At 41.3% G+C, this 26,091-nt stretch overlaps 1 protein-coding gene and 1 non-coding gene across 13 annotated transcripts in view; one reads left to right on the forward strand and one right to left on the reverse strand.

Annotated features, from left to right (window-relative positions):
* LOC128931694 (uncharacterized) overlaps positions 1–26,091 on the forward strand; it is an 818,901-nt gene that overhangs the window by 22,819 nt on the left and 769,991 nt on the right. The window lies entirely within an intron of this gene.
* Positions 11,499–11,561, reverse strand: LOC118153330 (U7 small nuclear RNA). Its single transcript, XR_004742573.1, has one exon. It is a non-coding gene; the product is annotated as a U7 small nuclear RNA (small nuclear RNA).

The following is a 26,091-nucleotide window of genomic DNA, read 5'->3' on the forward strand; positions in this document are numbered from 1 at the left end:
CTACCATGTCATAATTAGAAATGAACAGCAAACGATTGAGTCCTCACCAGGTATCAGATGCTCTGCTAAGTCCTTTACCTACATTATCTTACTTAATCCTTCATATCCCTGCTAGGTAGCAACGATGATCAACCATACTTTATAGGAAAGGAACTGGTAGCTCAGAGATGTTATATGGTTTGCACCAGTCCAGGAAAGTAGTAAGGGGCAGAACAAAGATGTTAGGTCAGGTCTGTACACCGTTCCGCCACATTCTGATGCAAGAGACACCTCAGGAGTGTGGGGGAGCTGCAACTCACAGAAATCTCAGTGCCCAGGGACTCTCCTGGACTGCATTGCTGGCATCTGCCGACCCCGGTTAGTTTCCGCTGCCGAGGCACCTGCTCTAGCTGCTGTTGTTTCTGCCCTGGAGAATGTGGCTTTCACTACTCTAGGAGATGGGGCTGAGTCCACTGTACATACTGGCTTTTATTCTTGACATCTTGTCTCATATGGTCACCTGCTGCCTGCCTATCTCCTGGCAGTGGTGGTATTGAGTGGAAACAGGCCTCATCTAGCTGGGGCAAATTGGCTTACATTCACTCACTCATGAAATACATATTGAGCACTTTTTTTTTTTTTTTGATAATGTACTGGGGCCTGGAAATTGTGGGGAAATTGATCAGATTTAATCTCTGTCCTTGTTGGGGTGGCAGAGGTTATTCATTTAAATTATCTGATCTTTTCCTGATCACAATATAAAGATAATAATCTCAAGAAATTGTTGAGAGTATATATTAAATGAGAGATTATGAAAGTGCTTTATAAACTCTGAAGTGCAAAGTAAATAACTATTGCTGTCATTTCTGTCTTAATGGGTTACTGGCATAGGGCCTTGCCTCAACACCCAGAATTCCTGCTAAGGATCTGTCCTTCCTGAGTGTTTCCAGTAGCCCTTCTGAAATTAACATTCAAATAGCATTGGAGTTCCTACTGTGCTCAGATACATCATCTATTTACTCTCTGAAAGTCTAGTGAATCAGAGACTGTTATTTAGGGCATGGTTTCACAACGGCTTGCTTTGCTCTCAAATAAAAATAGCAATATTTAATATATATTCTTTTTTGTCTTATTTTTTTTTCCTTTTTTTGCACTTTAGGTTCTGGGGTACACGTGCAGATTATGCAGGATTGTTGCATACGTACATACATAGCAAGGTAGTTTGCTGCCTCCATCCCCCGTCACATGTATCTGGCATTTCTCCCCATGTTATCACCTCCCCAACTTCCCCACCCCCCGCTATCCATCTCCTAGCCTTTCCCCAACAGACCCCAGTGTGTGATGCTCCCCTCCTTGTGTCCATGTGTTCTCACTGTTCAACACCCGCCTATGAGTGAGAATATGTTGTGTTTGATTTCTGTTCTTGTGTCAGTTTGCTGAGAATGATGGTTTCTAGATGCATCCATGTCCCTGCAAAGGACATGAACTCATCGTTTTTTTATGGCTTTTTTCATGTTCCTAATTATGGACAACTTTCCACATACAGCCCTTTCTTTGCTGCTTCAAGATCACATTATTGTTTTTAACAATTGCATTTTATCTTATTATGTGATTTAACATCATGTATTTAATCAATCCCCTGTTCATGGGCATTTATATTGCTTCTGATTGTTCACCACTGTCAACAGTGCTTTAATGAAAATTCTTGTATACGTACCTATGTCAATTTGAGTATTTCCATGGTATAAAAGTGGGGTTGTAGGTGCCCGGCTAGCTCTGTTGGTAGAGCATGAGACTCTTAAAAGTGGGGTTGTAGGTTGAAGGGTACGATGGTTTGTATTGAGTGTCAATTCGATTGGATTCAAGGTTGAAAAGTACTGTTCCTGGGTGTGTCTGTGAGGGTGTTGCCAAAGGACATTAACGTTTGAGTCAGTGGACTGGCAGAGGCAGATCCACCCTCAATCTGGGTGCGCACCATCCAATCAGCTGCCAGCATGGCTAGGATAAAGCAGGCAGAAACGTGGAAAGACTAGACTTGCTGAGTCTTCTGGCCTTCATTTTTCTCCCGTGCTGGATGCTTCCTGCCCTCGAAGGTCAGACTCCAAGTTCTTCGGCTTTTGGACTCTTGGACTGACCCCCGTGGTTTCCCAGGGACTCTCGGGCCTTTGGCCCCAGACTGAAGGCTGCACTGTTGGCTTCCCTACTTTTGCGGTTTGGGGACTCCGACTGATCCACAACTGGCTTCCTTGCTCCTCAGCTTGCAGACGGTCTATCATGGGACTTTTCACCTTGTGATCCTGTGAGCCCATTTTCCTTAATAAATTCCTTTTCATATATATACATCTATCCTGTTAGTTCTGTCCCTCTAGGGAACCGTGACTGATATAAAGAGCATTTTTGTTTTATATTTTGATAAATGCTGTCAAACTGTCCTCTAAAAATTTGTTCCAATGGCTGGGTGAAGTGGCTCACCCCTTTAATCCCAGCACTTTGGGAGGCTGAGGCAGGCGGATCACGATGTCAAGAGATTGAGACCATCCTGGCCAACATGGTGAAACCCCATCTCTACTAAAAATACAAATATTAGCTGGGCATGGTGGCGCGTGCCTGTAGTCCCGGCTGCTTGGAAGGCTGAGGCAGGAGAACTGCTTGAACCTGGAGGTGTAGGTTGCAGTGAGCCGAGATTGCGCCACTGCATTCCAGCCTGGTGACACAGCGAGACTCCATCTCAAAAAAGAATTATTTCAATTTATCCTGCTTTACTGTGTGAATATCATTCATTCTTGCCAACACAGCTATTAATAATCTTTAAAAGCATTTGACAAACTTACAGACAAAATTCATATTGTGTTATTTAATCTGTAATTTTTAAATTGTTGGTGAGACTGAGTGGTTTTTTTGGCTTTTAAGTTTCTTTTGTAAATTGCTGTTTCCTATCTTTCAGCCATTTATCTATGGATTGTTAATATTTTTCTTCATTGAATTGTTAGGAGGTATGCAATCAATGTATAAAACAAAGTAAGAGTCACTGAGAAAGCAGAACATGCTTCTTGGTGCTTTATCCCGAGTATAGTAAAGACAGACAGTACCGCTTGCAGGAACCCTTAACACTTTTTCTGCCTAGCAGGCTTTGTGCTACGGGCTGGACGTAGATCTGTGAACCAGACAAGCACAGTGCCTGACCTCAAGAACTCACAGAGCAGTGTGGCGTGGCTGCCAGATGAGCCAATAGTGGCGACAGACTGAGGGTGTAATAAGAGTGGTGGCAGATGTTGGCCAGAGCTGTGAGTCCTACATTCCTGCCTTGGAGTCAGGACAAACTTCCCAGAATAAACTTCGTCCAACCTGGAGGAGTGAATGAGACTTAATTACTGGAAGGCACAAGGGGATCACTGTCCCAGCCAGAAGGACCAGCAGATGTGAAGGGCCAGTGATGGGAGAGAGTTCGTCGCTCCAGAGTTTAGTATTGAGTTCAGATACTTAGTACTAACAACCATCATACCCTTCAACCTACAACCCCACTTTTAAGAGTCGCATGCTCTACCAACTGAGCTAGCGAGGCAGCTACAACTCCACCTTTACATCACGGAAATACTAAGATTGCTGGAGGAGGAGGGTGTGAGGGGTTGTGGTGAGGACAGTGAGGAGGGAGGAAGCTGACGAGGAAGAGAGAGGCAAACTAGGCTGGGCCTTCTAAATTATATTAAATTATATTATGGAGTTTGTCATTCATCTTAAGGGCAATGGGAAACTGTTGTATGGTTTTAAACAGAGCAACAACATAATCAGACCTGTTAGAAACACAACTCTAACAGTGCTAGTTGGGAAGGGGTGAGGCTGGATGCAGGAAGACCCCCTGGGAGGAATAGGGGGGCCAGAACTAGGGATCACTAGCCAGAAAAGTGGTGGCTTTGAGAGATGGTGAGGTACCTTAGATTCTTGCCTAACTTCCTCAGCAATGGCGCGTTGGCCAGATGATTCAGAAGGACGTGGAAACGTTGGGAATCTAAATGACTTCTTTCAGCCTCCTGTGGTGCCGTTTCTGAGCTCTGAATCAGTAATTTAGAGCTGTGCAAGACTTAATAAAGTCACTAGGATGAATTCCAGGGTGTATCTGACTGTGTGAGATTTTCTTAGCGCGCTGGCAGCATACTAATTGCCAAGCTCCTACTTTTCTGAGTGGCATGATGCTTAAGACCAAAAAGATTTATTCTTATGAAAAAATGTACAAGCGTTTAAAAATCATCAGTTCTTTCATAAGTCTTTCACCCATTAGTTCATTATTCTCTGCAAAGAGGGCAAATAGGACTCTATATAGTCAGGTGATATGCTTCGATATTCCTGGTCTATAATATGGCTGCTATTTCTGGGATCCTTGGACATTGTGTTTGCTAATGCTGCCTAATTTTGATTTTGCTGATCATCAAATTGTCTATTAAACTACTACTGTGCCTCCAGTCAGAGCTGTTATACTGCATTTTCCTCTGTGGTCTCCAAAGCTGAAAGGTAGTCACACAGTTAGAATTCATTACATAGGGATGAATTCAGCCCATTCAACTGGCAGGCACTTCCTCTGGAGAGCTGGTGTCCCACAGAATGGAAAAAGAAAGACTCTTTGTTGTCTGCCTGTAGTTTAATCAAGAAAGTTGGTAGCCTACAGTGTTGAAACCTGCCTGAGTGCAGAGCTGAGAGGCCATTAACAACTCTGGAGGAGGCTGTCAGCAGCAGCCATGGGCAGGGTCTTCTCTTCCCAGCAGCCAGCAGCCACAGGCTGACATGTGGTCACCCACATGGGTGGGGGCTCCACACCAGGGCAGAGAGCATTCCAACTGCTGTCTTTATGACCAGCAGTCAAGGTCCCCAAGTGCCATCTGGAGAAAGCTGCCCCACTGGCGCTTGGATGGTCTATTGGGATTACTGCCTCTCTTTTTATATTACTGCTTCTGCTGAACCTCTGGTTATGGAAGTGCAGCTTATCTGTCTTTGGCTTCCGGAAATTTGGTCCAACTTGACTGTAACGACTTTCTGGACAAAGCACCTTACCTGCCTGTTTGGAAAGTGCTTCTTCCCTGTTCCTTACTCATCAGTGCTCACCTCCTAGACTCTAGATGGGGTATGCCTGTGGCCGCAGACCTGCCAACCAAATGCTTTGCTCACAGCCAGGTTTATTCTCTGCTAGGTTTACGTCTGGCTGACACTGGGAGTTTTGACTCTTCCGCAGCCTCATGTTTTTGTTGTTGTTGTCCAACACATTTAAAGATAGAACACAGAAGAAAGTAATATCCTTCGACTATGTAATGCAGATTCTGCTGAGATCAACTTGGCTTTTGAAAGTCAAACGGAATTCACTTGAACCTTTATTCCTCTGGCAGTGAGGTACATTTATCTGAAAGTCTCTGTGTGGGACTTTCAGGTAAATGTGGTGGTGAGATGGGCTGTTTTCCTTCATTAGCTCTGTTTCTCTGCTTCTACTGAGTACATTCAGTTTATTGGGATTATTTTAGCCTGAGCACTGGGTGTATGTGGCTCTTTTTATTACATGACTCCGTTCTAGGAACCACCTGGTATGTTCCTACTCTCAAGAATAGTATCTGCACAGGGTTGAGAGGGGCCTGACTTTCACTGAAGGCTCCAAGTTACAGAGGGAATTTATATTACAATATTGCAAGTCATTTAAATCAAATAAAAATATCTGAATTAAAAAAGTCCTTATGGGAGACTATTACAGGAATTTCTCATTGCTGTTCTCCCCTCCCCAAACTCTTCTACCGACTGCTTTAGTTTTTGGGCTTAGAACCAATTTCAGTTAACAGATAGTTAACAGATAGACAGTTGACAGACAGACAGTTAACAGATAGACAGTTAACAGACAGACAGTTAACAGATAGTTAACAGATAGTTAACAGACAGTTAAAAGATAGACAGACAGTTAACAGATAGACAGTTAACACATAGATACTTCTGTCGCTGTCAGTTTTTCTGCTTTTGGGACTTACCTTCCATATGCAAAGAATCCAGTCAGGGTCTTCTGTAAGACCCTGCAATCTGCTATAAGAAGACTGGAATCTGCTGGTGCTGGCTCTGAAGTTAGATATTCAGGAATCTGGGGCATATTGGGAGCCATAATGGGAGTATTTACACCACAGAAATTGGCAAATGCTACAGATTAGTTGCGGGGTGTGTGTGTGTGTGTGTGTGTGTGTGTGTACTCGCCCGCGCATGCACACGTTCGCAGACTTCACAAAACTGACAGTGTGGAGAAACGTCCCTTCATCCCATTGGAGTCAGAAACGGCTGCTGTGAATTGCAACATTTTAATTTTCATCACTCAGTCAGAAGTAAAACATGTTTATGATGGAAGCTACTGCTGAGCTCAGCTACACTCTATCAAGAATGTGCTGGGATTTTAGATCTGGACATTATCCGGGCTGTTGGTGGTGTGAGGACAAACCAAGCCTAGTTTTCCTTCTAAATCTCCATCTGTGCAGAGATAATGGGATGCTCAGGATGGAGGAGAGGAGAGGATCTTTAAGAAGCATTTGTGAGCTTAGCGATTTAGCCACGTCCTGTTTCTGTGGGAGAATGAAGATAAAAGCCAGAAAGGGAGGAACCAGAGAAGATGAGGGTTGACTAAAAGACCAAGGGACCATCCTTATTAGCTGAGTTAGTGAAAATCAGGCACAAAATAGATCAAGATGCAATTTTACAGAGATTTGTCTTGTGAGTTGTTATTTAACAAATGGGGATGGGAGGTCAAGTAGAATGAGGGAGATGATGTAGAGAGCTGATTTGATACGTAACTCTCCGTGCTCCCACTTTACTTATTAGTCCACTTGTTCGAGATTTTCTTACTTCACCTCAGATGAGGCTAATGGAGGTCATGTTTTCTTTTTCCTTCACCCATACTAAATAATTCATTAGTGTTTCCAAATGAGACTTAATTGTGTCATTTCTTTATGATAAATCACTGAGGAGAAAATTGCTTTAATAGAAAACCCAATTAAAACCCACTGCCAGTAGCTGCAGGGCCCATTCAATGGAAGATTAACACGGCTTGGCCTTTGACTCTCACTTAATGAATGTTAACCATTGCCCCATCGACTCCAGCATTTGTGAAACCTCAGCATGGGAGTGGAATATAGTCTTGTTATGGAGAGCATGTGGAGAAAAGTGAGACCATGAACTGGGATACTGGGACTCGCTCTGGTGCTTCCAGTGTCTAGGCCAGAGTTTCCTCCTTTTCTGGAAACTGAGAGTTAATCTGGTGTAAACTGGCACAGCAACTCTGAAGGGGTTGATATGATGAATCTGTTGACGCTGAATCTGTGCACATGTTATGCCCCAGAAATTTAGATTCCTGATATCTGCACTAGAGAAAGATTCATACATGGTCAAGGAGACAGGCCATCTCTAAGCACCCTTCAAACTTACGCCAAGGGAAGGCAGGAAACTGTCAACAGTGAAACCAGGCAGATTCATAACTTACCATCTCTCAGGCTCAGCTTTCTTACCTGTAGAATGGGAATAGTAAGAATGCATGAAGACTTGTTTTCAGTTTCAGATGAAAGAAATGTCTATAATGCACTTTGCATAATGTCTGATGCACACATTTTCAATAAATAGCAAGTAACAGTTTTGGTTCAAAATTAAATTTTAATTCAACAAAAATACAGTATCCCTGTTAAAAAGAGGAATATTACAGATCAATAAGCCCAAAGTGCCCCTCAGCAATTTATTCTCCTCAATTTCATTCTTAGTCCTCTACCCCTCCATTGAGAGGTAATTACTCTTGCCGTTTTTTGGCGTATCTTTCCTGTTCTTTTGCTATGCATAGACATGGGTTTTTTTCTCCCTAGAGGTAATATACAGTATTCTTCAACTTTTTTTCTTCAATTGGTATGTTTTTGAGATCAACCCAGGCTAATAGTTGTAGATAACTATCTTTAACTACTGCAGAGTCCTCTAATATACAATGTGCATTATATTTTTAAAAACCATTTATCTATTGATGAACATTTTAGTTAATCCTAGTTTTTTACTTGCACAAACAATGCTGCAACAAACAACTTTATAGCTCACTTGTGCAAGAATTTCTTGAGGGAAGCCATCAAGAATTAGATCCACAGGATCAAAGGGGTGCACATTTTTAGCTGCGACTTGCTGTGTACTGTGACCACCGAAGTGGCAATTCCAGTTTACATTTCAGCCCACAGCAGCTGAGAGTAGTATTTTCTTTATACTCTTGTCACATTTCTCAGGACTTTTTAAACATCCAATAATCTTGTGTGTGAAAAAAGAAAAGGTATATCATGTGTGGTTTTAACATGCTAATGATCAGTAAGGCTGAGTCTCCTTCTACATGTTTATCGGCCATTTATATTTCCTTTATTGTGAATTGCCTGGAAATACATGTTGCCTGTTTTTCTGCCAGTTTGATGTTTTCTTATTGATACAGGATACTAATTGTTTGTTCTATATAATGCAAATATTTTCTATTTTTGTTTATGTTTTAACTCTGCCTGTGGTATCTTTGGACAAATATAAATTTGAAATTGTGAGGTAGCTAAATTTATTACTCTTGTAAAGATTTTTTGGTGTGTTTTGCATCTTGAGGAGAACTTTTCCTACCCTCAAAGTCATAGATACAGTCTCCAATATTTTGTTTTAACACTTTTTAGATGTGCTTTTAATATTTGTCTTTAATGTTTATGGAATCTTTATATTAACAAATTTTCTTTTGTTTTGAAAGGAAGTCTATTATTCCCAGTATCACTTATTTACTAATCTGTTCTTTCTTCATAAACTGTTACCTTTATTAAGTTTCTACATAAACATGGATGTGTTTCAGTTTTGGATTATTTTCAAATAACCTATTTACTCCAACACTGATGCCATATAATATAGCTTTTAATATATCTTGACACCTAGGAGGGCTGGTCCCAGTTCTGTTCTTTCATAGAATTTTCTTAGCTGTTCTTGCCCGTTTGTTCTTCCAAACAAGTTCTAGAATCAATTTGAATGTTCCATGAAGAAACTCATCAGACGTTGACTGAAATTGTATTGACTGCGTAGATTTATTATGGGAAAAGTGATGATGATAAAGGTGGTATTGATAAGGATGACAAGAAATGGATTTTTTACTTCTGCTGGAGTATTTTTTGGAGTTCCAAATGGGATCTGTTGGGACAAGTGAAGAGGATGGTGATGATAATGAGCCCTCTTCCCTGTTTACTATTTCTCCCTTTTCTTGGATTAAGTCTCCTTAGAACACAACATTGATGAGATCTGAAGAAACTTCATTAAGGCATTTAAACATCGCTTAAAAGCAGGGTGATGGCGTGTTACCTACAGTGCTCATAATAACATTCGGGTCACTCACACACTTCCTGAGGATCATCTGCAGCTCTGGAACCCCGGCTTCATTTCCAGATCTCACACTGACTGTCAGGCAGTGAGACCATTACATTTGGAAGGGGTCCCATAAGGGACGCCACATATGGGACCCCTTCCAAATGGTCTCACATGAAAGCAGTTATTCTGCTAGCACTGGTTGTTTGAGAACACATATAATGAGAAAAAAAGGCTACTGTGAATAAAGTCATGCTTAAATGAGTATTGAATCATTCACAAAAGCATGAGCATATATGGATGAGAGGTGTTACTTATTCAGCTATGGACAGTACTGAGGGAAAAGGTCATGGGTGACCATCAAGCAGGCCATCCAGAGGAAAAGCTTTGTATCTGAGGAATTTAGGAGTAATTAGAGTTCCCTCTTATCTAAAGACAGCATCTAATACCAAGTTTCTTTCCCCCAAATTTATAAGTAGCTAGAATGTTGATACATCTCCAGACTGCATGCATGTAAAAACTCATCGTGCCATCCTTGCTAATATCAAGGCACCAAAATGTCTACAAATGTAATCATTGATCATGACCTACATGGCTAATACGGTCCAAATTACCCTTCAGCTCCCACGTAAAGGCCCATGAACCCTTCTAAGGAAAACCCATTGTGGTGCACTCAGTCCTGTCTTGCTGAGGTGCCCCGCTGCATTCTCCTGCAGCATTCTTTCTATGTAGTAAAACATACCTTTTCAGACCCATACTGTTGTCGGCAAATTCTTAGTACTCTACGACCCGCAAGCCAACCATTTTCTGATGCCGGGGCTCTGACACCTGCCTGACACTCCTTGATATTGACGAGGATTGGAAAACCTGAGCTGACAGTTAAGGAGCTCGTCTTCCAGGGATTTCTGCAAGCCTGTCAAATGGACGAACTTGAAGACAGAGGCCTGGCTCATATAGTCCCATTTTTTGTCACATCTTTTTTTTTTTTTTTTGAGATGGAGGCTCTGTTGCCTGGGTTCAAGCAATTATCCTGCCTCAGCCTCCCGAGTAGCTGGGATTACAAGCACCTGCCACTGTGCCCAGCTAATTTTTGTATTTTTAGTAGAGTCGGGGTTTCACCAACTTGGTCAGGCTGGTCTTGAACTTCTGACCTCGTGATCTGCTCACCTCCACCTCCCAAAGTGCTGGGATTACAGGCGTGAGCCACCGCACCTGACTGTCACATCGTTTTACATTCCTGGGAGGTTTGCTAAACTAAAACCTATACTCAAAATTCTCTAAGCCAGTAACTTGTAAACAGTTCACTTTTCACAAAGTTGTGCCTATTTTCCTTTCTTCTGTATGTACTGTAGGACCCAGGGCATCAAGAAAACCATGTTAGCCTTTTAATGAAATGGACTTTTAATGAGAAAGCCTTCACGTGTGCACTGAATTCTGATTACGCAAAATAAAGATAATAATAGTTCCCACTTCTCAGGGTTATGGTGAAGAACAAACCATATGGTGAAGAGCTAGTGCCCAGGAAGCAATCTGTAAACCGTAGAGCATTATACAGATGTTATTTTGCTACTCAGCACTGTAGAAAATTATAAATGAAACAGCAGTCTTGGTTCCTGCCCTTGAGACACTTAAAACCAGCTGGAGGCTCAGATCCAGGTGGAACAATTAAGAAGAAATTGCAAGATAACCTGGAAGCAAACTCCTGCAAATGAAAGGAAAATTGTAGCCGTAAGTGCTAATAGGTAACTGAAAGTTGCTCTAGCCAGAACCATCGCTAGCACCCCGCGCAGGTCCAGCAACCCATTGTCCTCCAGCCCTGTTGCCTCCAAAGGTAGGGAAGCTTCTCTGTGGCCATAGAACCCCAGTGCTTCACTGCTGCCCCTTCTCCCCTGCCTTTGAGAAGCTCTCTAGGAGAACTTCTCAGATGGAGCCTCCCAGTTACTAGGCTTCTCTCTTTCTAATCGCTCCTTGGCTCCTGTGGCCTTTTCCTCTTCCCACATGGCGGTATGAAATCCATTCTGCGGGCAGCCCTGGGAATCGTGATCTGTGGTACTCAATACTGATGAAAACAATGTTGTGAAGAATGTACAGCAGGCTCTCTGTCCTTGGCTCCAGGTCAGAGCCCTGTGTTTTGATCACTTCATTTATTATGCTGACATTTCGTCTTTTTTTTGGGCTTTCCGGCAAAAACCGGAAAGCCTGCTAGACAAAATTCTAAAAGAGCTGTAACACTACGCTGACATTTTCAAAGAGTGAGCACATAACCCCACTGTTCTTTCATCTAAGACAGTCTGGGGCTGCTGGGAGGTATTCACAGGTAATTAATTTTTCAGGAGAGGAAAAGCAATTTTGCCAAATACAAGAAAAAAAATATATTTTTAATCCCACCAAATTCACACCTCATCTGGAAGTTGATTAGTTCTACAGATGACTGAATAACCTAAAAGGAGAGGTAGGGCAGATAGATCTGCACATGGATGAGGCTTTACTGCTAACTTGATGTATGCATACTTTCTGCCTCTTTGAGGGCTGTAGTTTCCCCTTGTAAATGAGTCCCTTGTGGCTACTACATCAATCTCCAGGATAAATGTGCGTCTGCTTCATGTGGTCCATGTGTGGGTGAGAAGGAAGGGCTTGCTTTCTCTCTTTCTCTCTGGCCTGCCTCCCTCCTTCCTCCCTCCCTCCCTCCCTTCATTCCTTCCTTCCTTCCTTCTTCCCCCTCCCCTCCCCTCTCCTTTCCCCTCTCCTTCCTTCTCTCCTCCCTCCCTCCTTCTTTCTGAGAAATATATGCTTCAGATTCACTCTAAATTAAAGATACCAAGAGTCTGTCATCCAATCTCAAAATTAGGATTCATAGTCTGACTACAAGAGCGAATATTTCAAATGAACTGAGAAGCCCAGGATATGTGGTCAGTGGCCACTATAATTACAGATGAGAGAAATCTTTGCAGATAGATTAATTGCTCTCTAGGTGTTTGAATGACTGATCAGATTTGAAAATTCCATTCCAGGGTCTGAAATTATTAAGAGTATAGTGTTGGTGAACCCTGTAAGTGAACCTACTTTGTGGGATTTATGTCAGAAAACTGACACATGATAGGCACAGAGTACATTTTGATTCATTTCACTATTTGTAAGTTGCCATTGGCTTGAAGAGTAAATAATAGAGTGATTAAATTGTATGTAGTTTCTAATGCTTTGATTTGGAAGTGGTTTTTGAAAATCAGCGATGCAGAAGGAATGTAATATCTTAGTCACTAGACCTCAGGTATACCTTGGTTAATGAAATAAATGTGCCCGGGAACCTGTATAAATCTGTATGTTTGTAAATCAAATGATCTTTTACACACATTGGGAATGTTTTTCTATTCATGGTATAATGCAGGAAATGGAAATAGAAACGTGTTTCTTTGGATTCTTTGGATTCTTTCCATTTCTTTAGAAATGGAAATAGAAACGTGTTTGGTAAATTCCAATTTCGACATATTATTCTGGGTTTCCTTAAAGTGAAATATACTTGGTTATTTAAGTTTGACTAGTTTCAAAAGAGAATCTGTTGTGTGCTGGGTATTGGTTATGGTACTTTTACAATATCTGATCTTATACAATTCACTCACCTGTAATCTTGTACCTAAAGGTCATGTGTTTAGCAACTAGCTGTAAGCTCACAGAGTTAGCAAGTGGCACAACCAAGATCTGAATTCAGGTCTCCTGTATCACTCTTTTGCCCAGCCACTTACTACAGTGCCTGATACTGCTTCCTTTCCGTGTGCGCTGAGCATTACTATACTGTAGACTTTGGAGTTAATCTAGATTTGTTTCCCAGCTTTGCCACTTACTGGCTGTGTATTTTGGGAAAGTTCCTAAATTTCCCTGAGTATTGGGAAATTTACCTGCAAAATGGGGATAATAACATCCACTTCAGAGAGTATGTGAAAGAATCAGAGAAAGTAAGGATAAAGCTTCTGGTATATAAAAGGCAGTTCTTAATTGTTTGCAACTGTTATTACTATTGTTCTTGCTAGGAACAGTACTACTTACTTAGATTTTTTTTCCCTATTAACCTTGGCAGTGGAAGCTGCAGGGGAGGAACCATATCTTGCGTATCCAGTGAGCTTTCCCTGAGGCAAATAAAGCTGCATGTGGTTTAATGATGCTGTCCCACAAATATCATAAAAAATGTCATAGGTTCTAAGATGCGTTAATTGCAACTTTGATTTTTCAGTCACTTTCCTTCTCTCCTCAGAACCTGTTTGCCAGATTCAGAGAGGGCTCACTGACATTTGCATGATTGAACTGAACTAGATTCAAGTCCTGACTCTGCTACCCTGCAGAGGCCATGAGCTCACCTCTTCATATTTCCAGCTCAGAATTTTCTCAAAATAAATGCTCTCTTCCAACTCATTTTTGGACCAAATTTCCTATTTCTTGTCTAGATTAGGGTCCTAATTTTTTTCAAATTTCTCATTCTTGGGCCCTGAACACATTTTTGCTTCTTCTGGAAATAGTACTATCTTTTGTGACCTGTGTTATGGGATATCAGAGAGTCATTCCTAGAGTAAGAGGCACTATTCTTGTTTTAGTGTTCTTGAGTTGCTATAACAAATTACCATAGACTGGGTGACTTTAGGCGACAAACATTTATTTCTAACAGGTTTGGGCTCTGGAAGGCAGAGATCATGGTTGGGTTCTGGTGAAGACCTTCTTCTAAGTTCTACATCTCTCCTTGTTTCCTCATTTGGTGAAAAGAGAGAAAAAGGAGTCAAGTTCTCCTATAAAAGCTTATAACTCTTCTCATAAGAACACTAATCCCATTCATGAAGGCTCTACCTTTACAATCTAATTACCTCCCCAAAGTCTCACCTTCTAGTGGCAAGTCGCTGGTTGTTGGCTTTGAGACATAATCAGTTTAGAAGTACACATTCAGCCCACTGCAATGCTCTGTTTCATACCTGCTCGCCACACCAGGGTGAAAGCTGAACTACACACAAACTGCAAGAACTGAGGGCTAAGAGAGGTCCTAACCTGGTGGGCTCCTTCCTTCAGGAAGGTCCTTCGGGTGGACTCTATTATGGAATTTCCTTTTTATCTCTATCAGTGTTTAATATGGTCTTATACAAAGCAGTTGCTCAATAAGTACTCATTGAATGAACAGACTAACCATCCCAAACAAGGAGAGGAAAGCTATTGGGTTTAAATAGCTATCAGAGTTCATCTGACCCCACAGCAAAACAAGGCACTGCTCCTTAGGCTGAAACACCCTCTTTCTTACCTGCCCTCTCTGTTTTTTTTAAATCTTCTGTGCTTGAGTGTTGCTTCCTCGCTAAGCTTTTACCAGTTTTCTCAGGCAGAATTAGTTACATCTTGCTCTCATGCCTCCTTTTCCAAATCACTGAATCATAGGTCTGCTATAGCTACGGCGATCGTGCATCCCACATTCTGAGCTTTAGCTGTGATTTCTGTTTGGACAGCCTGGTTTGAAGTCAGTGTTGTTTTTGCGAGTCAGTTCTTTGAATCTTGAATTCTTCATGAATGTAATGGGAATAAAAACACTGAATTCGTAAGGTCAGTAGATTTGAACACCACCACCTGTTTTTAACCAAAATCCTCAAAATTAGGAACCATGTTTGATTTCTTAAGTGCTAGGCATTTAAGAGAGTCCTAGTAATGTTTTGTGGGGGAGAAAATGGACATAATGATAGTAATTGCTGACGTTTACATAGTACTTACTATGTGTCTGGTTCCACAGCTAAGGTTTTGACTATATTAACTTTGAATATATTAACTCATTAACCACATAGCAATAGGTCTAATGGTCATCATGGAGTGGAATATTACTTCTTTCCTGAATGTGGAGCTAGAATTATAGGAGCACACTGTGTGTGTGCGTTTGTGCATATGTGTGTGTGTGTGTGTGTGTGTGTGTAGAGGAGAGATAAATGAAGACTTATTATTTCAGAGGTCTTGGCCCAAGTTGCTACATAAGGAAAAATTCTTCCTGGAGCCCTTCTAGCAATGCTCTTCTTTTGCATCTCACGTTTTCCTGACACTGCTCCCTGAGCTGGCTTAGCTGGGCTTGCCTTTTCTGAGCACACCTGTGATACAGACCTTTCATTATCAGTGCTTGCCTCTTCTGTGTCCCTCCTTCGATGACCTGTTAGATAACTGGCTATTCAACTTAATGAACAAATTAAAGCCATGGCAGTAATGGCTGGTAATGACACCATTTCTAAATTCTCCATTCCATATCATACTTGCATGAATGTAGATCATCAGTGCTTATGTCTAAAACAGGAATAATTTGGGAACAGTTTTCAGAGAGACTCTCCATAACTCTTATGGTAAAGGGAACTGAAAGAATTTTTTTTTTTTTGAGTGAGAGCCACAAAGAAATAAAATACCTAGGAATACATCTAACTGAGTAGGTGGAAGTTCTCTACAAGGATAACTACAAAACACACGGAAAGAAATCAGATGGCACAAACAGGTGGAAAAACCTCCATGCTCATGGATTAGAAGAATCAATACTATTAAAATGACCATACTGCCCAAAGCAATCCATATATTCAACACAATTCTATCAAACTACCAATGTCATTTTTCATAGAATTAAAAAAAACGATTCTAGAATTCATGTAGAACCAAAATAGTGCCCAAAAAACCAAAGAATCCTAAGCAAAAATAACAAAGTCAGAGTTATCACATTACCTGACTTCAAACTATACTACAAGGCTACAGTAACCAAAACAGCATTGTACTGGTACAAAAACAGACATATAGACCAATGGAACAGAGTAAAGAAGCCAAAAATAAAGCTGCATACCTACAGCCATCTGATTTTTGAGAAAGTCAACAAAATCAAGTAATAGGGAAAGGACTTCCTCTTTAATAAATAGTGCTGGAACAGCCGATTAGCTATATGTAAAAGAATGAAACTGGACACCTACTTTTCACCATGTGCAGAAATTAACTCAGGATGGATAAGAGATTTAAATGTAAGACCTTGAACTGTAAGAATCCTAGAAGAAACTCTAGAAAACACCATTCTGGATATTGGCCTTGGCAAATAATTTATGACTAAGTCCTCAAAAGCAATCGAAACATAAACAAAAATTGACAAGTGGGACCTAAGTAAACTAAAGAGCTTCTGCACAGCAAAAGAAACTATCATCAGAGTAAACAGACGCCTACACAATGAGAGAAAATATTCACAAACTATACATCTGACAAAGGTCTAATATTGAGAATCTATAGTAAGGAACTTAAACAATTGAACAAACAAAAACCAAACAGTTTGATTAAAATGTGGGCAAAGACATGAACAGACATTTGTCAAAAGAAGACAGGCAGGCACGGTGGCTCATGTCTGTAATCCCAGTACTTTGTGAGGCTGAGGTGGGTGGATCACCTGAGATTAGGAGTTCGAGACCAGCCTGGCTAAGATGGTGAAATCCTGTCTCTATTAAAAATACAAAAAATTAGCTGGATGTGGTGGCAGGTGCCTGTAATTCCAAGTACTTAGGAGGCTGAGGCAAGAGAATTGCTTGAAACTGGGAGGCAGAGGTTGCAGTGAGCCAAGATCACACCATTGCACTCCAGCGTGGGTGACAGAGCAAGACTGTGTCTCAAAAAATACCCCCAAACAACAACAACAACAACAACAAAGAAGACATACAAGCAGACAACAAATACGAAAAAATGCTCAACATCGCTATTATCAGAGAAATGCAAATCAAAATCACACGACACCATCTCACACTCATCAGAGTGTCTACTACTATGAAGTCAAAAAATAACAGATGCTCGTGAGGCTGTGGAGAAAAAGGGATGCTTATGCACTGTTGGTAGAAATGGAAATTAGTTCAGCCACTGTGGAAAGAAGTTTGGAGATTTCTCAGGGAACTTAAAACAGATCTATCATTTGCGCCAGCGGTCCTTTTACTGGGTATATGCCCAAAAGAAAATGAATTATTCTACCAAAATGACTCACGTGTTCCTCACAGCACTATTCACAACATCAAAGACATGGAATCAACCCAGAGGCTCATCAGTGGTGGATTGGATTAAAAGAAAAATGTAGTACATATACACCATGGAATACTATGCAGCCATAAAAAAGAACAAAATCATGTCCTTTGCAGCAACATAGATGTAGCTGGAGGCCATTATCCTAAGTGAAATTAATGCAGGAACAGAAAACCCAATACTGTATGTTCTCACTTATTATTATTATTTTGAGACATAGTCTTGCTCTGTCACCCTGGCTGGGAGTGCAGTGGTGCTCTTTCAGCTTACTGTAACCTCTGCCTCTAGGGTTCAAGTGATCCTCCCACCTCAGCCTCTCAAGTAGCCAGGACTACAGGCATGTGCCACCATGCCCATCTAATTTTTGTATTTTTAGTACAGACGGGGTTTCATTATGTTGCCCAGGCTAATCTCGAACTCCTGACCTCAAGTGATGCTGCACACGCTCAAGGTGTTGGGATTACAGTTGTGAGTCACTGCACACAGCCCTCACATGTTCTCACTTATAAGTAGAAGCTAAGCATTGGCTATACGTGCACATAAATATGGAAACAATAGATATTGGCAACATTAGAGACAGGAGAGAGGAAGGGGGGTGCAAGGAATGAAAAAATACCTACTGTTTCCTGTGCTTACCATCTGGATGACGAGATCATTCATGCCCCAAACCTCAGCATCATGCGGTATACCCATGTGACAAACCTGCACACATATCCCCTGAATCTAAAATAAAAATGGATATTATGTATATGAAATGAAAAAGCTACATGCTGTCTGGAGAACTGAGTTCTCAGTATGCTTCTTACTACAACTTTGCACAGGTTGCCTTTTTGTCTTTCAATTTTATGAGTCTGTAAAATCAAGAATTTAACATTTAAAGACCCTTCATTTTTCAAATTTATTATTCTGTGGTTAATTTATACTTTGCAAAAGCATTGTAAAAAAATTTTTTTAAAGTGCTTCTTATAAAAAAAATCTTGCAATGATTGACAATAGAATTCATATTCTAGGGTGTAAGAGACAGTTTCTCCATTGAGCAGGTGACTAGGGTGTAACTGTCCCTTACACCCAGAAACTCTGCAATGTGGACACAGTCACTCATCTTTCATAAAAGTGCTTGTCTAAAGCACGTGAACCACTTCAGACTGTCTGCCTTAATTTTTGTTACTCATATTTCAACATTTCCAGTGTGCTCCGATGCTGTTGTTTTCTTGAACTCTCCAGAAATTGTCAAAAGAGGATTTTATAAAAGTGTGGCATAACATCTACCTCATGATCATAAGACCTTTTCACTCATCCCAATTCTAGAGAGCAGTTTGTAAAGTAACACATGTCTTGTTGGTAATGAAGTAGGGTGTTTCTTTATTCCTCTCTTTTTCTTTTCTTCCTTTTCATTTTTCTCATACACTACCCTAATTTCTCCCCTCTTTTCTGAGACACTAGCGTGAATTGAGAACTTTTACAATGTAGAGCTAAATTCCTTGCCCTTAGTTTGAGAGTACTGAAAGATGAATGCCTTTTTTTTTTTGAGACAGAGTCTCACTCTTTCACCCAGACTGGGGCGCAGTGGCCCGATCTCAGCTCATTGCAACCTCCCAGATTTGAGTGATTCTCTTGCCTCAGCCTCCTGAATATCAAGATGGCAGGCATGCGCCACCATGCCCTGCTAATTGTTTTATTTTTAGTAGAGATGGGGTTTTGCGATGTTGGCCAGACTGGTCTCAAATTCCTAGACTCAAGTAATCTGCCCTCCTTGGCCTCCAAACCTTTCTTTTTTTTTTTGAGATGGAGTTTCACTTCTGTTTCCCGGGCTGGGGTGCAATGGTGCGTTCTTGGCTCACCGCAACCTCCGCCTCCCGGATTCAAGCGATTCTCCTGCCTCCTCAGTCTTCCAAGTAGCTGGGATTACAGGCATGTGACACCTCGCCAGGCTAATTCTGTATTTTTAGTAGAGATGGGGTTTCTTCACGGGTCAGGTTGGTCTTGAAGCTCTCGACCTCAGTCGTTGATCGGCCTGCCTTGGTCTCCCGAAGTGCTGGGATTGCAGGTGTGAGCCACCACGCTCGGCTCCAACGTTTCTTTCTCTAAAACACCTACAAACTAAATTATTTTATGTGTATCTGTTATACGTTGTCTGTGAATCCATTCTTAAATTTTCTGACGGTTAGAGCAATTACATCGCAAAAATACTCAATTCAGTTTTACGGGATAACAGTATGTATTTTTTGGAGGATGCAGATGTGTTTGGTCAGTCTAGCTGGTTGAGGTCTAATTTGCCAGATCCAGCAGAGGAACCCAGGTATTCAAATATCCTAATCAAGGAATTGTTAGTGCGGACAATGCTTGTGTTCACTTTCTAGGGCTACCGTAAGCAGGTATCACAAACGGAGTGGCTTATGACAGAAACCTATTCTCTCACAACTCTGGAGACTAGATGGCTGAAATCAAAATGTTGGCAGGATGGTTCCTTCTGGAGACTCTGAGGGGGAAACGATCGTGTGCGTCTCTCCTAGCTTCTGGTGCTTGCTGGCAATCAGTGCTCCTTGGCTTGTGCATACATCACTGAAATCTCTGCCTCTATTTTGTTTTTCTCAGTAAACTGTTAGTATTTATTTATTATCTTTTTCTCTGAGTAATGCAGCAGCACCACCTGAGGTTGAAATTGAAATAGTCGCCATGTACAGTGTATTAGTTCAGTCTAAGGAGTCAATAGTAATATGTCAATATTGACTCATCAGTTGTAACAAATGTACCACACTAATGCCAGAGGTTGATAATAGGGTAATTGTTTGTGTGGAGGGTAAGGGGAAGGAGAACTCTCTGTACTTGATGCTCAGCTTTTCCGTAATCCTAAAAGTGCACTAAAAAATATCAATTCTAGTAATTTAAAAAAGAACAATGTTTCCTATTTCTGTGTTTGTTCATTAGGCAATAGTTTCACTGATTTTATTTACTTACTTATTACATCACTTTCTTACCTCCTCCATGTCCTGAATCTCTTCCTTTCCCTTATGAAGACACCAGCCCTTGGATTTAAGGCCACCCTAATCCAGTATGACCTCGTCTTAGCTAACTACATCTGTAAAGAGCCTATTTCCAAAGAAGACCACATTCTGAGGTTCTGTAGGAGGAGCTGAGCCTCAGGGATGTGACACTGTTCCACCCCATACAGTGCAAAAGTAGAAGGGGTATATAAGAAGGAAGGGATGGCCACCTACAGCTGGAACAACTCTTGTTGAATCTGGAGAATAAAACCTGCTTTAAGGTGTGATAAGCTGAATATATATAACAAGTAATTTTTATAGTACTTTGCATATTCCTAATGTATTTTGTATACCATTAGTTACTAACCTACTGTGACAGGTCAAAAGAAGTCATGGTGAGGGTGTGACCCAGAGAGGTAGAAAAGCTGTGAATCAGTGTGGCATTTAGGCACAAAGCTTGGATGACCGAGCAGCCAGCTGTTGGGGGCGGTAGCTGATGTGTGTTTGTGTTGGCTCTCCCCTGTTTTACCCTCTTGCTCCTGGAACCCACTCTCAATTTCTTGCGCATATGTCTTTGTTCTTGGCTCTGCTTTCTGCAGAACTGAGGCTAAGTCAGGGCTACTTGAAGGAATAGCTTTCTGGTTTTGCTTGAGAATTGCACGCTCCTGGAAAATGAGTTTGAGTGGAAAGCTTATGGTCTGGGGCTGGTTGACTGAAGTTGTTCAAATGAGGCCAAGCTAGTGAACACAGACCCAAGGTAATCCAGTTAGCATCATTTCATTCCATGATTTGGTTTCCAAGCAGTAGTGCTGAGGATAGGTATCATCTCTATACCAAGGATTAGGGAAGAGCCTTCACTCACTATTGCTTGAGAGAGGCTTCTGTTTCCGCCTCTCCTACTCCATAACAGAACTTTACCCCACTCTTTATTGCAAATGTGTTCTTAATTCCACTCTTGTTCTCCCCCCAGATATCTTTCACTTATATCTCTGAAAAGTCTTTTATTTATTTATTTTTTATTTGGGAAACAGTCTCACTGCAGTGTAGTGGTGCCATCTTGGCTCACTGCAGCCTCCGCCTCCCAGACTCAGGAGATTCTCATGCCTCTGCCTCCCCAGTTTCTGGGATTACAGGCACATGCCACCACTGCCCAGATAATTTTTGTATTTTTTTTTTGGAGATGGGGTGTCATCATGTTGTCCAGGCTGATCTCAAACTCGGGAGCTCAAATAATCTGCCCACCTCGGCCTCCCAAAGTGGTGGGATTATAGGCATAAGCCACTGCACCTGGCCCTGAATAGTCTTTTAAAATCGTCCTGTCTTCCCTCTCCACTGTCTTTGTCCCAGTCCACAATCCCAACATTTTCCTCCCAGACCACTGTGACAGTGTTGTGTCTGGCCTGTGTCACCTCCATTCTCTTCCCTTCCGCTACATCACTTACGCCTAGTTTTTCTTATCATCTCTGTTCTCTTTCATCTTAATACATTTCTCTACATCTTTAACTTTTGAAATGATCATTCAAAAATGAAAATCTGTGTCACTATCCTGTCTTAAAAGTACAACAAAACAAAACACTATTGGTTCCCATTACCTATAATATCAACTCCAAACTCCTAGGTTTATTTTACAGTATTCCTCATACGATGTTTTACACTATATTCTCAGCCTGTCTTTCCAATTCCATGCCCCTGACTCCATAGCATACATGATGCCAAACTTCTTATTTTGCTCAAACGTGCTAAGCCTTTTTCTATTATACTCACCCCTCTGTCTGTCCACAATGCCTTTCCTCTTTTTTAAAAATTTATTTATCTTTGAGATGTAACGTACATGTCATTGCTTCTGTGAAAAGCCTTCCAAGCCATTTTCAGGCAGATGTAGTTGCCCTGTTTTGTGTGCTACTAGAACCTTCTACCACTTCCCATGACTTCGTTACATGTATTATTCTATTGAATATCTCCAGCTTCTCCATGAGGCTCTTTGTTTTTTTGTTTTTGAGACAGAGTTTCGCGCTTGTTTCCCAGGCTGGAGTGCAATGGCACGATCTCGGCTCGTGGCAACCTCCGCCTCCCGGGTTCAGGCAATTCTCCTGCCTCAGCCTCCTGAGTAGCTGGGATTACAGGCACGTGCCACCATGCCCAGCTAATTTTTTGTATATTTTTTAGTAGAGATGGGGTTTCACCATGTTGACCAGGATGGTCTCGATCTGTTGACCTTGCGATCCACCCGCCTCGGCCTCCCAAAGTGCTGGAAGAGTCTCTTATATTAGACTATGAGCTTCTCAGGGCTGGGACCCATGTTTTAGTCATTATTCTATCCCAGGCAGTTACTCCATTTAGATACTAAGAAAATGTATTTTGGAAGACTGGAAGGATGAAGAAATTTGTCATCTCTCCTGAAAAACAAAAGTGATGAATCGCTAGCATTGCTTTGCACCCTACATGAAGGCAAGTTGAGGTTTGGAATCTTACATTGTGTTTTGTAGAGTCCATACCTGCTAGTACAAGATGGAATAGAGAAGGAAATCTTGGTTTAAGTCATTCACATCTTGTTAGGCTAAGATCCAGAAAAAAGATGACCCTTCACAGGTTAACTAGAGTGATATTCTACATCTCTTTCTACTTACTTCTAGATAGCAGTACCTGCTAAATGATTGACTCCATGGCTTAGCAGCATCATATATTTCCCGTGCAGCTCAGAGTTTGCGGTTCACAATTACCTAGTCTGGACTCCACTGAGAAGTGATAATTAGGTGCTAAATGTTACCTGGATTACAGCAGGAATTGCTCCCACCAGTCACTTAGCACCTCATCAGGGGTTGGACCTTGAATGTTGTTTTTTACTTACTCTTCCCGTGCAGTTGCCTCTTCCTCACCTTCCTTCAACAGTCTGTATTTTGTCTTTCTGTCCCATTTTGGGACACCACATCTGTTCCCCTTCTTAATAGAATCAGTATCTACAGCACATGAGCAGAAATCTATGACTCTTATAAGAGGGTGAACAGAGTCAAGAGGCCAAGGGTGTCTCTAAATTTTTCCCAGAAGAGAGAGAATGTACTGTAATCATAATGGGAACCATATCTCGCTAACTTTCTATGTGCAAGATACTTTGTAAGTGGTGTCCAAGGATTATTTGATTCATGATGTGTTATGAAGTATTATCATCCACAAGCTAGTGATGGGAACTGTAGGCAGATTCCAGATCACGGGTAGTCTGGATGGATTCACAGCCCGTGTTCTTCATCATTGTGCTGTGCTGTGCTGGGGCCTCTCACTCACTGTAGCCTGGGTACTTCCTCATCCTTATTTGGCACTGAGAATTAAAGTGTTATCATCATTCTATTGACCCCATTCAGAGCTTTAGAAATGATGGGATTAAGTCCTCCCTGCAGGAGGACAAACTTGGAATGTCTAATGGATTTGGGAAGGAGTGTTTCCATGAAGCCAACTGGGAAATTTACCAGACAAAAGGCCACTACTGGGAATTCTAAGGATATAAAAATGTAGTGCCCTTTCTGTTCCCTTTGCAAATCCCAAAATGCAAGTTTCAGCAAGGAACTGCAGATAAATGGGGATAAGTCCTATGGAATGTGAGCTGGTTTTATAGAGGATTGCAAGATTACAGACAAGGAGGTTTGAGGGTGTCAATTCAAATACCTTATTTGTTCTTCAGAGTCTCGGATGACTCTGTCATCGTCGAAGGCTATGCAATTTTATTTCTATTTCACAACACCACAGAATTTTAATACATTGCTCGTATAGTGATTGCAAATTTCTTCCTTTTTCCTTTTCTTTTTTTTTTTTTGAGAGGGAGTCTAACTCTGTCTACACACCATACTGGAGTGTAGTGGTGCGATCTCGGCTCACTGCAACTTCCACCTCCCAGGTTCAAGTGATTCTCCTGCCTCAGCCTCCCAAATAGCTGGATTACAGGCACTCGCCACCATGCCCAGCTAAATTTTGTGGTTGTAGTAGAGACGGGGTTTTACCATGTTGGCCAGGCTGGTCTCGAACACCTGATCTCAGGTTATCTGCCCGCCTTGGCCTCCCAAAGTGCCGGGATTACAGGCATGAGCTATTGTGCCTGGCTCAGTTTTCTTTTCTAATGGTGCTTTAAAAAATTCTACTTGTTGCAACAAATGTAACTATTTGTCTAAACAATTGTTTCATAAATAAAAAATTTTCATTGATTTTGGCTTTCAATTGTGTATATTTTGGGGGGCTGCTGAGAAAAGCTCTATGTGACTCAAAGAATTTTCCAATTTTTTCCATCATAAATGTAGCAGTTCTTAAGGAAATTTTTGGTTTCCAACTTATGTTTTGTTCTGAAATTTGTCTACCAACATTTATTGTATCAATAAAATGAACATTATAATTGCAACCTTCTTTTTGAACAAAACCTATTCTAAATCTATATGATGGCCAAGTTGTTTGTTTGGCTTTTTTCCCCCCCAAAATATCGCCCAGTGAGTGTGCTTTCAAAAATGTAATTCAGCCCCTACTGACTTATGTGCCATTCAAGGCATCCTGTGGTACAGTTTGTTATTCTGAGGTTTCCTCTCTAGGTGGTTGTTTTACACTTCTTCTTCAGCGTGTGTTTTCTTAGTGTTAACTATATATCTGGCTTGATCTTGGTACAAACTCACTTAGCATTTTAATCTGAATCTCACTTAATCCTTGTCACTCAGCTGATATAGACTGCACATTTACAATGCCAGTTTAATCATTCTGGAAACATTTGGTCATGAATAAAAGAACACGGCAGCTGTTCCGACTTGCAGGCAGGATGAGACCCTTCTTTACAGAGCCATTTCAGGGGCTACTGTAAATTTGTATTGACCTTGATTTCTTGCTTAGGAGAGAGACGATTATAAGATAGGTTGAATTTATATTTTAAGCTGTTGCATCTCCCAAGCTTAGCAAACATTTTATTAAAATATTGCATGTCTGCTGAACGTCAGTAGCCAACCTCAGGAGAAGTGATAATGTTTCTTGGGGCCTTTAGGGTCATTTTATCTTGTCCCACCTTCTTCATCTGTAAGAATAAGCAACTTACTGAGTATTTGAGAAACACAATGGCAGGGATGGGGGGACATTCAAATTGGAGCAAAGTTTTTTCTCTGATACAGACTTATTTGCTGTTGAGACCACTGCAAATGGACTCTGCTAATGCTACCTTTTCTGTGGTTTGGTGGTGAATAATTAGACCAAGTAAGTTACACAGTAGTCACTAGGCTTCTTCTAACCCCCTCATATCTTTGTGTAGAAGCCTTCTTCCTCTTTCCCAGGTTGACATTGCCATTGACTTTGCTGATTCTTCGCAGCTCCCTACACGAGTGTCTAAGTATCTCAAAGAATGCTCTGGGAATCTGAGTGTATGGCCCTGTGTATCCATCAAGATGGGCTAAGTTAAGGGACAAAAGAGCCCTACAATCTCAGTGGCTTAAAATCACCAGAGTTGATTTCTTGCTCACAGAACATTTTAATTACAAGTTTTCTGGGGGTCCTGTCTTTTGACTGCCTTGGCAGAAGAAAGAGAATGTGGCCTATGGAGCACTGGCCTTTCAGCTTGCTCAGTGGTGACAGGGTCATTTCTTCTTCAATTCATGGAGTAAAACAAGTTTTAGTTCAACTTTATCTGTGTCTGTAAGGAGAACCCAAAATATCTGGTGAACAGCTCTAATGACTACCACACCCCTGGGGTACACAATTCCTGCAGAGACTACAAGGTACAGTCTGCTTGCTGTAATGCTTT

The sequence above is a fragment of the Callithrix jacchus genome, chromosome 4 (assembly GCF_049354715.1).
Source record: "Callithrix jacchus isolate 240 chromosome 4, calJac240_pri, whole genome shotgun sequence".
Taxonomy (NCBI): Eukaryota; Metazoa; Chordata; class Mammalia; order Primates; family Cebidae; genus Callithrix; species Callithrix jacchus.